Source organism: Oxyura jamaicensis, chromosome 7, assembly GCF_011077185.1.
Source record: "Oxyura jamaicensis isolate SHBP4307 breed ruddy duck chromosome 7, BPBGC_Ojam_1.0, whole genome shotgun sequence".
Lineage (NCBI taxonomy): Eukaryota > Metazoa > Chordata > Aves > Anseriformes > Anatidae > Oxyura > Oxyura jamaicensis.
Window position 1 is genome coordinate 7,951,859 of NC_048899.1, and position 15,904 is coordinate 7,967,762.

Below are 15,904 nucleotides of genomic sequence, written 5' to 3' on the forward strand. Positions count from 1 at the left end.
TAAAGAGGACAAGCATTTTCCTTGTCTCCCTGAAAGCACCACCTCAGCCATATCTTGGTGAGCCAACATGGCTAAAACCCAAAGGGCATGCCGAAAATTTACATCAAAATCATTGCCTTTCAGAACAGCAGATTTCTTGCTGAAAATCATTTTCAATTTCTTTTATTAAAACAAAAACAAACAAACAAAAACGATAGTTTTTTTAATTTGAGTAAGCCAGTCTGCCTGGTAGCCCTCCTCTCCACAGCACTGCCCAATTTTGATTACACAGGGAGGATGGGATGGCTGCTAACCTCTGTGTCGTTGGGTCAAAGTCGCAACAGGCAGCTCCTCCGACAATCCTACAGCTCCTCCTCTACCTCCACTTGTTTTTCCAAATTTAATTAAAATCCACAGCAGTTTTCCCCTGCTCTGTTGCGAGGGCTGAGCGTCTCTGCCTCGCTTCTGTTTCTGGAAAGCGGCAGGAAAGGAGGGGTTAATGCTATGCGTTCAGAACAAAAACCACAAGACTGAGGCAAATCTGCACTCATCCAATCCATTCCCTGACAAAACTTGTTGCTAGTCCTGTCTGCACCATCCGAGATCTCCCAGGTTTCACTGGCCTCTAGCCAAAAGTGTCGTTTTACTCTCATAATGAAGGGGGCCAGAAGGATTTATCTTTCCCAACCTCTCCCTGCATTATGTCCATCCCTGCAGAGCAATCTTCTTGTTTTTCCACATTTTCTTGCAGTCTGAAACCCTCCCAAGGGCATATCCCCAAGGATCTGCTGAGATGGAGGGCTTCTCAGCTTACAGCTTCTGCCTACAATGCTGTATTTAGCCCATTAAAAATCCCAATAAGGTTACACATAAAAGCTCCTTCAAAGTTTTGGCCCTGACACTTTACTCCTCGCCTTCTAAATCAAGTTATGGCTTATTTGAAAATCTTTAGAAATTGTTTGGAGGAGCGAATGACCTATTCTGAGGCTTTAAAATTAGATCAAAAGTATAAAGTTGCTTCCTCCCAAGCCACTGTATTACTAAACAAGGAAATGGTCACACAATAAAATTTCCACAAAAAGAATGGAGTCTGTAAACTGAAGCTGTCACAGGTGATGTCGTAAAAGAGATGGAAGAATGAGGTTTCGATGTTTGTTAGGGTCCTGAAAGCTAATTCAACAATATATAAATTACAGTTCCCAAACTGCAATTCACACGGAGAACCTCTCCACATATAACAGCCTCCCTCCCAAAAAGAACAGACCCAAACCTCTGGGGTAAGCATGGGGTGTAAGTGCAGGCTGAGAAAGTAGGGTTAAAGGGGGTGTTGCCAATTTTACCTTTACCTGCTTAAGTTGTGTTGAGTAGTTATTCTGCCAGAGTTCAGGGATTACAAATACAAATAAAATCTGCCCATTGGATCTTTCCTTTTCCTTCCTTTTCAGTCTCTCTTTCTCCCTACAATATATCATGACCAAGTTAGTCACAATAACCCCAATGACTCATTAAAAACTGCAAAAAGCACTCCAAACACACCTGAAAAGCAACCAAAATCCAGCACAGCGCAATACTATGTTGGTGTTCTCCGAAATGATTCATTTCCCTGGGCCTGGAAGACGAAGATATAAACTGGTCTCCTCCCGGCCCATGAAGAAAACCCAGCAGTAAAGGCTCTGCAGCTGGAGTTTAACAAGCAATCCCAGGGATGAGGAACAAGTACGTGTTGTAACGTGGCAGGTGTGGCTGTACTGGTTCGGTCAATACTCTGGTTGGAGTAGAAACCTCCTTGATTTTTAGGTAAAGTAAGCCAAGGAAAGTCTGCAAGCAAGAAGGATCCTGAAGCCAGTAAGGGCTATTTTTACACACTAATTGCTGATAAAACCACACTTAGGGAAAGAATGAACTTCAGCAGCACTTCCATTGTTCCCCATTGCCATGGTCTACTGAAGGGAATCTCAACTAGATTGAGCCTGCCTTCAGCTTTACTTTGTGTTTTGATTCCAGCTTTGATAAGGTCACACCTTAAAAGAGCCACGCACAGTGTAACAGATGGGAATAAAGCTTTCAGCTATTCCCAGACTCTGTTAATAGCATTTTTGAAGAGAAGAAAAATTAAAAAAAAATTAAAAATTGGTGCCTATATAAATAGGTCTGGGTTTTCAAGTTACTTTTGCTCCCACCTCATCCTGGCAGCCTACACGGGGATGCCTTCTGCAGCAGTGGAGGTGTAACAGCTGATGGTGCAGAGGCAAATGCCCACTCAGGCAGGCGGAGTGCCCACAGCTGCCCCCTGGGCTGTGATCTCGCCTGGCCTCCTCGGTGCTTAGCCAGTCGCCAGGGCAGCAGCTCCTACCTGATCCCTAAATCTAACCCACTCCTCCAGTGTCCACGATGAGTCTGTACTCTGGCTTTCCTCCGCAGATAACCCACTGGTCCTGCTGTTCCTCTGCTGGCACTGCCTTCGCACAGCAAATTCATCCCTCTGAAGCTTCAGGCTGTCAGCCTCCTTCCTGCTGCCAGCTTGGGATCCAATCCATCTTTGGTGCTACCAGTAAAACAGCAACAGTGGCAACTACAGGAGATGCTACAGGATTTAAAATTTAAAAAAATAATAAGAGAATAGTGAGGTAATGGTGACCTAATTTCCTAAACTGTCTTTCTGCTAACCACAACTTTAAGGTTTCAGAGAGTTTGGCTCTCTATCAGCTTGCTCTAAAAATGCCTTCTCTGCAAACCAGAAATAACCATATTACATCGCTTTCAGATAATACCATCCAAAAAAAATGAAGAAATGCCACAAACTTGCATCCCCCTGAGTAAAAAGCCAAAACCTTTTTAATTCATGTCAAACTTTTATACAGAAAGGCTCCAATTTCTTTTAAAGTAGCTGAGCTCCTCTTAGTCTGTCGCAATAATGCACAAATGACCCTGCATCAAGATTTCTACAATGCAGACTTCATCTTTAGTGAATTATGTTAGAAAAGCCTTCATTTTAGTACCACTTTGTATCAGGTCAAGAAGTAAGCAGCAGCATTACTAGTCAGAAGGCTGAAAATCAACCACGGGGAGAAAGCTTTGGAAGCTGCATGCCATAAGAATGATACACCAGGAAAACGTGGAGAGCAACTTGCCCAAGACTGTGCCGGCTGGACGGAAGCAGAAGAGGTCACGCTTAGCAAAGCCTCTGGAATTCCCCGAGGACGGCACTGCAATGACGTGAAGGAATTTCGGGGGCTGTTGTATACTCACAGCGTTAAAAAGCATTTCACAAGGTTCTGCACCAACAGCTAAGGAGAAGAGCTTTGGAAGAAGATCTAAAGTGGGAGCCTGTACAGTAAATAGAGTTAAGAGAAGGAGCCAAATGGTACCAGAAGTAAAAATACTTCAGGGTGGTATGAAATCAAAAGAACGGCACTCCAGGGGTCAGTTTAAATCTCTTAATAAGGCTCTTGTTGCATATTTATACATATGATATAAGCAGAAGTGGTTGTGGTTTGCTCTTCCCTTCCATGTTTCAGTGCATTACATTTGCACATCATGTTACCATTACTAAAAGGCAAAAATAATACAAATATATTGGAACAGGACTAGAACAGTGAAGCAACAGAGCTGTCGCACCCCACATGATGTTTGATAGAGGCGAACCTCAAGTAGTTAAATCAGTTCACAGCTACATGAACCTAACCCATTGATACTTGGGGAGTCGTGCACACACAAGGACCTAAAACCATAATCCAGCATGCTGGTCAACAAAATAGATTAAGCTTTATGCACAACAACATTTCTGCTGGAAACTAGACAAGTTCTAGATATGCTGGGGAGGAGAGGGAGCAAAAAGCCTCATCAGATTCAGCATGGAGCTTAAGGGAACTGAGACACTGCTGCCTTCACAACAGCTAAGGACAGTTTCACAACCAGAAGAGCACAGGAGACAGAAAGGCTCCCCTGTTCCTAACCAGGGCTCATGACAGATGCGTGACAGAGAAATTCCAGTGTGGTACACAGGAACCAGTAAAAAGCAGACAAGGTATTTGGTTATTCTTCTAGAAGGCTTCATTCAACAAGGCTGTTGAGTGCACACTCAAATCCTGTTCACACCAAAGGGGTTTGTCAGCGTCTACGGACCCATGGTGAATTACTCAAAGAGAGAATTGCTCAAAGTTGAACAAGTGCAGAACTGCTTAATTAAGCCGTGTGCTGCTGAATTCAGATCTAAGACATTTGAGGAATACATGGGTTGATGAACTTATATACATCTCAGTCAGTTCCTCGAGGATGTTTTATCACTACCCTTCAAACAGTTCAATGAGAAGCAGGTCAGGACGATGCCAAATACCAAAACTCCGACGTTATGAAGAACAATTGAAGCTAGCTTAAATTCCACAGAAAGAGAAGATTTCTAGGACACGTTAGAAATGTTTATCGGTACAGGAGGGTCAGACACCTTTCACATGCCAACTGTTTCACAGTGGTAAAAGGTTCAGAAACGAAGGAGCAGTGCAGAAAGAAAAATAGAAGTAAATAGATTTGCTTCAATGCCTGCTTAACTCAGGCAAATGTAACCCAGAGAGGAGAACTGAAGTTTTTAACTCCGCTTAGAGACTTAGTACAGAGCAGGTCAGACTGAATCCACCTAAGCTCCTGGACCAACAGTTTTCTGCTGGATTCAGTCTCTTCTGAAAAGCCAGCTCCAAGGGCTCAGAAAGAATAAAAGAGAGCACCCAGACACTTGAAACTTTCTTCTTCAGGGAAAAAAAAGTGCAAGAAAGCCCTATTCCAAAGCCTGTCTCCTTCCCTCAGTTCTGGCAGTTCCGCCACCACTACCAAGCAGAAAAAAGCATCAGCTTTCCTCATTCGCACTGGGTTAAGAGCCTCAAATACTGCAGACCACTGACATGGCTTAATAGGAAACTTATGTCCTTATCACACAGCTTTTCTAACATCCAGCTAAACGCTAGCAAAGCCTCCCAAAATACCCTATACCTAAATTGCAACTGTGAGCTTCTCCGGCATGTCACTGCAGTTTGCCAAGTGATTATTCAGCAGAACTGCCATGAGAACAGAGGAAGACACTTCTCTTTACTTCCTGGCTTTCAAACACACTTTTTGTGTTGTTGTTTTGGTTTTAAGTCAACTGTTTTGCTGTTCTCCAGCTTTACCGCAGGCCTAGGGCACAGAAAATCCCGGACCTGCCTATCACTAAAGCAATATTTAAAGGCTGCTGTATTAAACTGAGGCCTGCTGGGGCCCACAGGCCCCGGACGCCATTTTGTAGCTTGCCTCCAGCAAAAAAGATCCTTGATAAAAAGGAGCCGCGTTAGGTTCACCTTTCCTTTTAAAGGGAGTGGGCAAAAACTCGCTCAGTGCTCGTTTTTAACCAAAATGTGCATTTCCTTCCCCTTGTCAGGCAGGCCTTATAGAGATAGTAGCCCAGCAGTGGAAATAAGGCTAAATTTTGGAAACAAATTTGCAAGAACGGAACCCTTTTTGTCACTTTGTCAGTAACACATTGAACTATCATATCGCCAACCTCAGGGCGAGCAGGTACTAACCTGTGGTGAACCTTACAAAAACACAAACACCAAAATTATATTCAACACATATGCATGCAGAATTTCTTATTGTTCGGGTTTCAAAGACAAGATCTTGAGGTAAGGCTGATTAGAATAGCTTTTCTCCTGAAAAGCACTATAGATAGCTTCTTCTACATAAATACAATGAACGTATTTACCTCCTAGAAAAGCCCAGGCTCTTCCACTGTAACATCAGGCCCACCAGAACCACAAGAACTCTGCATTACAATGTAATTTTGAGGTAGTCCGACATTTATTTTAACCATCTGTAGCAGTTTCTCCCAATATGCAGGTATGATCAAAACTTAGAGCATTGAGAAACAGCTATTTTTAGCCTTTAAAGAATGTAGTCAGTCTTAAACGTGCATCCAGAAAACTTCTGACACTTAAAAGTATGTTTTCATATCAGCCCGTGGGAGGTACACACACAAATCCCATTATTTGTTAACAGGATTAGCAAACACTACTTAGAAAATATATCCCAGAGCGTTCTAGCACTAAAAAAAAAAAAAAAAATACAATTCTCAGAAACATTATAATTAATTCTTTATAAGAAAACTCTTGTCCAAAGATCCAGTTAGCCAGCCTCAATTAATCCCTCATCTCATTTACTATCTGGGCAGCATATTTGGTTTGTCTGCCAGACGTGGCACTACACCATTCTACTTCATAGCAGAGGAGAGGTAGATTGTTAAACTGAATTTTGATGATTGGAGTGAATTCAATTTCCAACACACTATGGAAAAATGGAATTCCTTTCCATGTGAGAAATATAAAGGAAAACAAACCAACTAATAGTTTATAATGGAGCTTTATGTCCAATAAAAATGACGTCGAGTTAGAAAACTAAAAGTCAGGTGCTCTAAATCACAAGCCCTGTGCTGGATCTACACTTAGGGCAGCTTACATCAGCTGAAAATTTGGCATCAGATGACATTTTGGTTCCGTACTGACATCTTGCATAAAAATCAAAGCAAGTTTGCCATAATATTTATGCACAGCTTACAGTAGCTTTTATAAAAATATAAATAAATAAATAAATAAATGGCTTGACCAAAAGTTGAATGGACTCCAGAATTTCATTTATCCAAGGGAGAGTTAAATCTCCAGTGCTCCTGAGCCCTGATTTCTGCAGCTATTCATACATTTAAAAATCAAAGATGGGTCTAACCTTGCCCTTCACAGAGCGAGCAGGGAAAAAACCTGCACCCAAGTGGACTGGAAACAAGGACACACACTGTTTTCAGAACCTGCACCTACTGTCATGTGGCACCAGTGAGAAATATCTTGATCTAACTTCTTCCTCGTAAAGTACCCGAGACGAGGTTCTGAGTAGAGGGATACAGGAAATAACATGAAAGTAAGGTAAAACATGCATGAGGGGCATAAAACACTAAATTTGTAAGTTTCAAGGGAAAAAGATTAAAATCTCTGTATTTTAATGGCATTTGTTAGCAAGAGACACATTGCTGAAAACAATGTTGTTCTCTATTTTCCCCTCCTGAAAACGCTTGCTGTGTGGCAAGTCTGAATAACATGGGTTATCACAGAGCAATGAAGTCACACCCCACCTTGCTTGAAGTGGCTAACAGAAGAGCCGCACTGAGCGGTACCAAAACAGCAGCACGTTATTTAGACTCTTCACAGATGCTCAGGAAAATGACTTTCCTTAAGTAAGGAGAAGGGGAAATGGAAGCGTCTGAAGACTTCCATTTTTGCACTGCCTTGCCTGATGGCACAACAAAAAATAAAAATAATTTTAAAAAAGACAACTTTCATGTCCTAAGTTCTTCCAGCTCTGGAGTAAAACATGGGACGTGTCATCCAGCTGAGGGGAGTTCATAACCATGCCTCCAGGCAGCCCAGCACATTTCGTAGTCAATTGCTTCCCTCCTATAGATGCAGTGCAGTTCTTGCCAAGGTTTTCCTGCTGGAGCTCACATCACTTGACAGGGCAGCAAACTCGCGCTAGAGCTGCATGAAGTCCTGAGAAGTATATAAACATGATGGCCCTGCTGCTGCACAATTAAACTGTGAGACCTCGTGTAAGCACACAGGCGTCACAGACCTTGGTTTCAGAGTAGCGAGGGGCTGACACCAGCCTTGTTCAAGTCAGGATTTAAGATGAGGAAGGCGTTCTCATGGCTCCAGGCAGGCCACACGACTGGTGACCTCTATAAAGAGCACGGGTGCCTCAGTGTGACATGCCCCCCTTCCTGTGTTGTTCAACAGGCACAACCCCCTGCCCTTTCTCAAGGCTGACCTTACCAGGCTGACAAGACTTGACCGAACACATCTCCATTCCCGAACTAGCCTGAGAAGGAGCTCACGAAGCAGAAGACGTCTTGGTGCTGCGGTGCAGACCTCTGTGTGGGCCAGGCCACCTCGGTTCTCGGGCCTGTACGGCAGAGTCAGCATTTCCCATCCCTGCTGCAAACACTTCACCTGCGATATCGCAGCACGGCATGTGCCTTCTTCCTAACTGCACTGTATCGGCGCCTGACAGACGTCTCGAGTCACCTGAAAACACGCAGACCTTTCTGCTCCTCTTTCATTTCCAACTCCCAGGCATGCAGGTTACAACAGATTCCTATAGTACCAGTGCCTGCAGCCCCACATGGTCACCTTGCAGCTTATTTTCACTGCCTAAGTGCCTCAACTCTTCCTGTGCAACTTTCTGACTCCCCTTCATGCCGGCATCACCTTCTGATTTGACTTGGAAGTCAGATCAGTAACTCATCGTTTGTAATGGCAAATCATTAATGACTATTTGAAATAAATCAGTTCTGAGACTGAACCAGAAGGAACTTGCAACCTCCTTGTCGCCTGATAATTCCTGTCTATTACAGCCTGCCATGATCTTCCATTTAGGCATTTTCTCCTACACTTTATAATAGCTGCATCAATTTATCTTCTCAGTTTAACTAACAGCTTTCCCAGTAATAGCATATCAGCTGCTCTAAAGAAACCCTAATAGATTAGCTATGCTATGTTTCTTCTTTCTAGCACATACATAAATGTATATTATTAAAGAAAAAGACCCGATGAATCAATTCATAATCGAGTCATTTGAGTCACCTTTTAAAGCTGGCGATTAAAAAAGCAAGCAGAAAACTTCAGTTTAAATACCGCAGCATAACCTCGCCTCCCATTAGGACTTCTCAGTTGTTTTCTAAACAAAAATTAACTATTAGCCACAGAAACCAATGATTTTGCAAGTAAATCAGCTCCATAGCAGATCAGACACTTTTTTGTTACCACTTTGCACTCATTTAAACAACTTTGCATTCATTTAGTCACACGTTTGTTTTACATGTTAATGCATTAAAGTTAATTAACAGTGTTTCCTAGATGATTTTTAAAATTCATTATTTATGTCGCCTTCATCCAGAACACAAATTTGATCTGGCCTCAACCTCTCAAACCAGTTTGTATCCAACAGCTTGCCAAAGAAAAAAATATATATATTTTTAAGTCTCCTAATCATTTCAGCTGCTTCAACCGAACTCTGAATACACTGAAGAAAATACCCCTGTACCAACAGAAAAAGCACCAACTACAGCAATAAAGCGTTTTCAGCAGCCAGCTCTGCTTTTAGGTGCTGATTTTGTGGCATCCCCACTTTTAGCAGCTAGACTTTCTTAAACATTTCAGCCAGAAATATTTATGCAGCACTTTTGCAGTTATTTATGCAATTTTTCTGTTAGAGTTCATTTATTAAAATGGGTTATCTCAATCTCAAACTTAAGCGGGGTTTTAAAAAGTTATCGAATGGAACCTTAAAATCCAAATTAAACTTTACAACTTGTTTTTAAAGTATTGGATATTTATCTGTTGTAACATTTGGCCTGCTCACAGCCTGCCCTTGGACAGCCGTGGGTGTACATGTTGCTGAAGGCATCTTGAGGCATTTCTCCCCACCTTGACCTCTCTCCTCTTTTCTTTCCCCAATTCTTTGTGTTAGTGTGGTCAAACTAATCCACCTGAGGCTGCCCACCTCATTTTTGTTCTGCAAAATGACAATGGATACTGTGCAACCGCTGTGAATGGTACTTGTTAAATTATGCCTTCATCCTCATTTATTCATTAAAAAAACACAACAGGGTTGTATAAAACACTATCAGCTAAGAGGAAGTACACAGAGTTTAATGGACAGGGATGGGCATGTTTTGCTAACTGGCTAATCAGACTCAGGAGAGCATAAACCCATGTAAAACTTCCTGGTGCTGGCACAAGCAGGCAGGCAGTAGCGCACGGTAGAGTCGCTCCCGCGTTGCTCTCCCTTCTGCATTTTCTGCTCCACTCACCGCAGGATCCTGCTCTGAGCAGACCGGTGGTTAAGGCAGCACGAGCTGCATCGGGCGGTCAGCTCAGTCGGCTTCGCAGGGACACATAACATCCACCAGCTGAACGGGATAATCCTGGAGTCCTGCCCAGCATTCCTGCTCCCACATGCGTTAGCATCCATAAATTAACTGGCACTAATGAAACGCCCGTAACTGGACATGGAATACTGTTGCATGCCTAATGCCTACCTTCAGGTGCATAATTAATTGCTCAGCGAGGCACTGGGAGGCAGGGGGAATAAAAGCCCAGCTAAGTGCTGAAACAACAGTCTGCAAAGCCAGCGGACTAGAACAGAAAGGCCTCCGAGATCAGTCGCTTTCAGCTAAGGTTCCCGCTAGCGATATGCAGAGGACTAATTAGGATATTATTTGTTACCATTTGGAGGAGCAGCTTCTCAGTTTGGTTAGAGGTGAGCACTAATCAGCTGCTGAAATCTAAACTGATTATGTCTGAAGTGTCGACAGATGCAGAACTCCCTGAGTGAAGAACGAACATGTGTCAGCTTTTTGTGACAAGCCAAGGGAATACTTGTTTAACAGAAAAAAACACCCCCCGCATTATTTAATTCTGTGCAGCCGTCATGTACAAATAGAATGAATCATGTGAAGAGCAGTGGGATTGAATGTACCAGTCTAACACCCCAAAATAATTACATAAAATGTCCTTGTTCCTCTCAACAGAACCCAACTCTTTCCCCACTGATGCTTTTATCTTTGTAGACATCTAGGGGGTAAGTAAGGGCAGAAAGAAAGCAAAACCTCCCAGACTTGCCAGCAAAGCATCCTGGTTCATTGCTCTGCAGAATGCGAGTTAACACTGTTGTTTAAACACGTGTTAGAAATAAATTTTGCATTCCTAAAATACTAAGCTCAAATCCTTTCCCCAATCCCAACGTCGTCTGTGCGGCCGCATTTCTACACTGTAACCTATCACCACCCACCATACCTACAGACAACAAAAAGCAATCTTCGCCCTAAGGAGTTTACGAGGGAATTTAACAGCAATACTCCCATCCCTTCTTCCAGGCAGCTGAGAAGTAGCAGAAAGGTCCCAGTGCTAACAGGACAGCCACGAGGGCAGCCGGGGAGGACTCCCTGACTCGGCAGGCTCTAGAATTTATTTTTCACATTTTGCCAGAGGGGCTCTCCGTCCTGCTTTAAAAAAATGCCGTGAGACTGAAAGGGAGTAAAAAACAGCCCACTGCCTTTGATCTTCTCCCCCAGAGCAGCGAGGTCTCAGTCAAAGCACTTGGTTGAGCCAGGACTGAAGAGCTCAGCTCCTCGCAGGAAGAAACATCGACACCCTGCTTGTACTGAGTTAGGGAAATGTGTCAGCATTTGCAGGACTGGGGCTTCAAAGACAAGATTTGAGAAGTGAAAGGAACAGAGGGATACAGCACCAAAACGGCATGTTGTAGCACAGTCACCTGTTCACAGTTACCAGATACAAGACGAAGCAGTTGCGGGAGTCACACCAAACGCACCACACGAGCCAACAACTCGCAGGCTTACCCCGTCCACGTTTTGCTGGACCAGGTACCCAGTTAATGTCGTGCAACCGTCCAAATTGCTCCTTCCTAAGTACCACGGCTGTCGATGAATTACAAAGACACTGCAAAAGCATCTCAACTACATAAGGTGCTGAGCATATATATGGAAAGAGACAGCCCATATCCCAAAAAGCTTTAATCCTCCTGAAAATTAAAATCCAAATGAACGTGTGGGTTTGAAATGTCATTGTTCAGCACCAGCCAATGAGATATTCCAGTCTGAGTTTCTGAACCATCTGGTAAAGCATCACAACAGCTTTAAGCATCCAAGGATCTGTCAGGGGCTTTAGTTTAGAAATACTAATAATCCCATCATGTGCAGCTCCTGCTGAATGGAAGATATACCTACTCAATGATTTACTCCCCCCTCCTCTTCCCAACTGAGCTGGCGAGAATTAGCCTGAATAAGATTGGTTACGATTCCTCCATCCGAACAGAGCACTGCTCAACTGGTGTGGAGCTCTTACTCTCCTCTGCCTTACGAGTCCTGGAGAGGACCTTTGGTGGAACAGAACTGGAAGAACAATTTCCTGGACTAGCATTTAAGGAAGAAAAAGTGTTTTGCTTTGAACTACTTAATCCTATTGATTTTATGTTACAGATTTTTCTTTTTTCTTTCTTACAATTTACCTTGACTTTTAGGGGTGACATTTGGGAAAAAAAAAGTGGAGGAAGCTCTATGAAACACATTTAACATGTGTGCGCAGCCCACGGGACAAGAAATGCTGGTCTGGCAAAGCCAGCTCCTGGCTGGCAAACAGGCATTTCAGCTTCTATTTGTGGCTCTGCCACTGACTCATGTGGCATGTCACTGACCGAGTCACTCTGGACCACCTCTTCAGGAGCTGTGCCCAGCTTGATGTGTTCCTGACCAATTTTCAGACTGTGTAGCAACCCATGCCATCTCTGGAAGCCAGACCTCTGGTGAGGCATCCCAAAAACAAGGGCTTTTGCCCAAAGAGCTCTGTTCCCACCTCTCTTTGCTGAAAGCACCAAGGCTACTGCCCTTTCACCTTCAATGTCTTTGAGACCTTTGGGTGAAAGGCCCTGTTTGAACCATCGCCTGCTAACTCTAACGTGAGAGTTGGGGCTTCTTCGTCTCTTCATTCCACTGTGGTTTGTTAAACTACGCACAGAAGCTTCAGGTTAAATCAGCAGTTTAGGACCATTGGTCTTAACCCCCAGTCTGTGGTCAATGTGTTGCACTTGGTAGGTTTTGATAATGCCCAAAGCAACAGAAATTGAAAAATGAGGTGACATGGGACTGAATACAGTGAGTCTGCAGTCCTGTTACTGCCCACGGGCTGACAGTGGCTGGGGACTGTCCTCCAGAGCAGCAGTTTGCAGCCACTAGAGCATGGAATAATCCTAGGGGCACAAAACAAAAGAGAAAAAAAAAAGAAAAAGAAATGCAAAGCTGCTATTAAACAGCCTTAAATTCACTTTGTGAGATCCATAGCTGAAACGTAGAACATTTGAGGAAATTGAAGAAAATTGAATTATTTTTTTTATTTCAATAATCATTAAGAAAAATAATGGTTTCTGAAAACTGGCCTTTGGAAGTAGCTTAACAGTCCACTAGAAAGGCACTCTAAACCTAATATGCAGAATCTTCAGGGGAATGGCTTAGAAATGCTTTGTACACAGCCAATTAACTCTAACTTATTGATTGAGATAGCATCTCTTAATTGTTCGCTTGGTTAAATGTTTCTCTTTGGAGAATTTTTGTTCCAAAGAACAACTTTGACCAATTTCTGTATGCTGCCATTCAGGCTACAGGTGGACACGCAGTCACAGTAGTCATATAGATGGTGGTGAGTTGTTAGCAGCTCAAAAAATAGCAACGACAAAAGAAGCAGAAAAGGGTTGTCTCAGAAAACCACACTGGAAAATAAACACTTGCAGGTAATTCTAAATAGAGACTTGTGAAGTAAAGACAAATGCAGCTGAGAGCTAATAAAGCCCTATCTGTTAAACTCAGCATCCTGTGAGCCGATATTGGGCTTTTAGCACTCACCATTCTGCAACCACTGGAAAAAAATGGTCATGGGTAAAACCCCAAAAGATGTGATAAAGTCTTCCTATTTCGCTGAAAAGCTGCACGTCATTTGCATGAGCACTTGAGCAAATCATTGCAGAAAAATCAGCTGTCAGTCAGCTGCTGCTTCCGTATCACAAATTGACCGGAGGGGGAGAAAAATAAATAAATGAGGCAATTTTCAATACTAAGAATCATGTTGATATATAAAAGACATTGATCGGTACGTGGGCCAACAGAGAAGCGGTACAAGTTACGAGGTATTGAACTAAGGCGAGTCAAAACCCGCAGCAAAGTGCCAGCCCTTGCTAAACACATATGCCACCAGCAGCTGAGCATCAGGGAGAGCTTTGCAGAAATGAAGAAGTATTCTTGATTGATGGGAAAGCAGCCCAGAGCGGGGTTCGTGGCCTTAAACAAGAAAAAAGCAATTCAACAGAAAAAAAAAAAAGAATTCAAGAGACAAAAAGCCAAAGCCTCTAAAAGTCCAGTTTCTTTCACCAGCAGCTCCTCCACACATCTCTCATCCAGGACACAAGCCTGTGAATGCTGCAATACACCAAAAATTCTCTCCATGTGGGTATTCCCGTGGCTCGCTCTGGTAAGCCAAGGTACCCATGAGCCAAATCAAAGGCCAAACCTCACATTTTGCACATGCCAGCCTCTGGCCACAACCTGAGACTCTGATCTCCAAAGGAAAGGCGATGAACACTTTGGTCTTGATCTCCCTCCAAAAGCTGAAAAGGTTGGTGAACGTCACATGATGATGGTCTCAGAAGAGTAAAAAGAAGGTAACGAGTTATCACATCCGCCCCTCACACGCGGCTTTTGTTGGGGTAGATGAGAAAGCAAACAGGGAAATTAGAGCTGGACAACAAACATCACGGATCTAAGACACAAAGCTTATCGTTAAGGAATGTTCCTGTTTGCAACAACAGTTGAGCTGGCTAAAAATAGTAGTAATTTAAACTCAAAAGAAAAATGGAGGTGTTTTCCATTAAAATTGATTTTTTGACTTGTTCTAACAAAAATAGAGAAAGGTAGAAAACAAAGGACAAGGAAATATAATATTAAAGTACTCCAATGCTTTGAGTAGCTAAGGTCTTAGCTAAGGTCTGCTGAAGTCAGTAGGTAAGTGCCTTCTTACTAGTGTAATTGCATCTTCTTGCCCCATCCACAATTTCCTCTGCAAGATCAAAACTGGACCAGCTCAGCGCCTTGTGCTGTACAACCCAGCCTTCCACAGCGAAGCAAAAACACTACTCCCAGCGTCCCTTACAGTCTATTATTTATCAGCTACAAACACCTGTACTCTGAGATAAAGCAGGTTTCCAGCTCTCGAGATCAGAGGATAACTTAAAACAGTGTTTTGAAAACACGTTTGCCAAACCGGGTGCAACTCAGAGCAAAAAGGGAAGCCCTGCAGGACGCGGTGGCCTCTGATGGTCCAGCCCATGAAATGTTAAACGGAGACTGAATGAGGAGGGAGAGCGAGGAAAAGGAAGTGTGCACACACCACGGCTTTGCACTTACATAACGTTTCCTCTCCAGAGTCCTCTATAGAGAAGCACCGCGTGAATCTTCATCATCCCCATCTCGCAGGGATGAAACTGAGGCAGAGAAGAGGGGGGATTTCCCAAGATCAAATGGGTGCTGTGATAAAGGAGAGGTCGTGCTACAAATCTTACAGGCTCTCAGGATGATGCTGCCACTATTATCCCTGTTTTTCCAGTGGGAAAGAAGGGTCCTACCGTGTAATTGCTTTTCCAACACAGCAAAGGACGTCGAGCTTGGAGTTCAGGGAAGAGGAGGTGGCGGAGAAGGGAAGACAAGCGTAGTTTCAAACCTTTGGTGTGCATTTATAATGTCATACAGAAACTGCATTTCAGGACGGAATGATTATTGATTTCTTAATGGATTACTGCTGCACAAATTTACACTCCCCCCAAAAACATCAATCTTAGGATAATAATTATAAACCTATCACGGGGTATAGAGCCTTCTGACTGAGTAGAAACTTATCGCTATCTGCCGGGAAATGGCCAGTTTTCTGCTTCTCCCGCTCCAACCACATTACAGCACGGTAAGGAGCTACTGAAAAATACATGCCACTATAAAACAAAGTTTGTCATAGCCGCAGGACACACCTCCAGTCAACTTTCATTAAACGGACTCTTTTAAACAGCTGCCCTTAAGACAGTGCTTGATCCATTAATGAACAAGTTAATTAGTTATTAGAACCCTTTTATGTTATTTTTATCATAGTAATGAAGCAGCCACAGCACAGAATGAGACTCTTTAATAGGCAACATACATTCACGAACCCACACACACTCACTTTTTCTGCTTGCCAGCCTACAATCAAATGTTTCTGTAGCTTTTTTATTTACTTTTTAGGGAGGGCACCCATGGAACAGC

At 43.2% G+C, this 15,904-nt stretch overlaps 1 protein-coding gene across 21 annotated transcripts in view; it reads right to left on the bottom strand.

The window, feature by feature from the left end:
- The window catches only part of IKZF2 (IKAROS family zinc finger 2), a 113,251-nt gene that overhangs the window by 77,681 nt on the left and 19,666 nt on the right, over positions 1–15,904 (bottom strand). The window contains exon 1 of one of the 21 annotated variants that reach the window (XM_035331396.1): positions 1,516–1,620. The exons of the other annotated variants lie outside the window; for them this stretch is intronic. The gene's annotated coding sequence lies outside the window, so the exon portion shown is untranslated. Of the gene's footprint in view, positions 1–1,515; positions 1,621–15,904 lie in introns of those variants that run through there. 21 annotated transcript variants of the gene reach the window in all.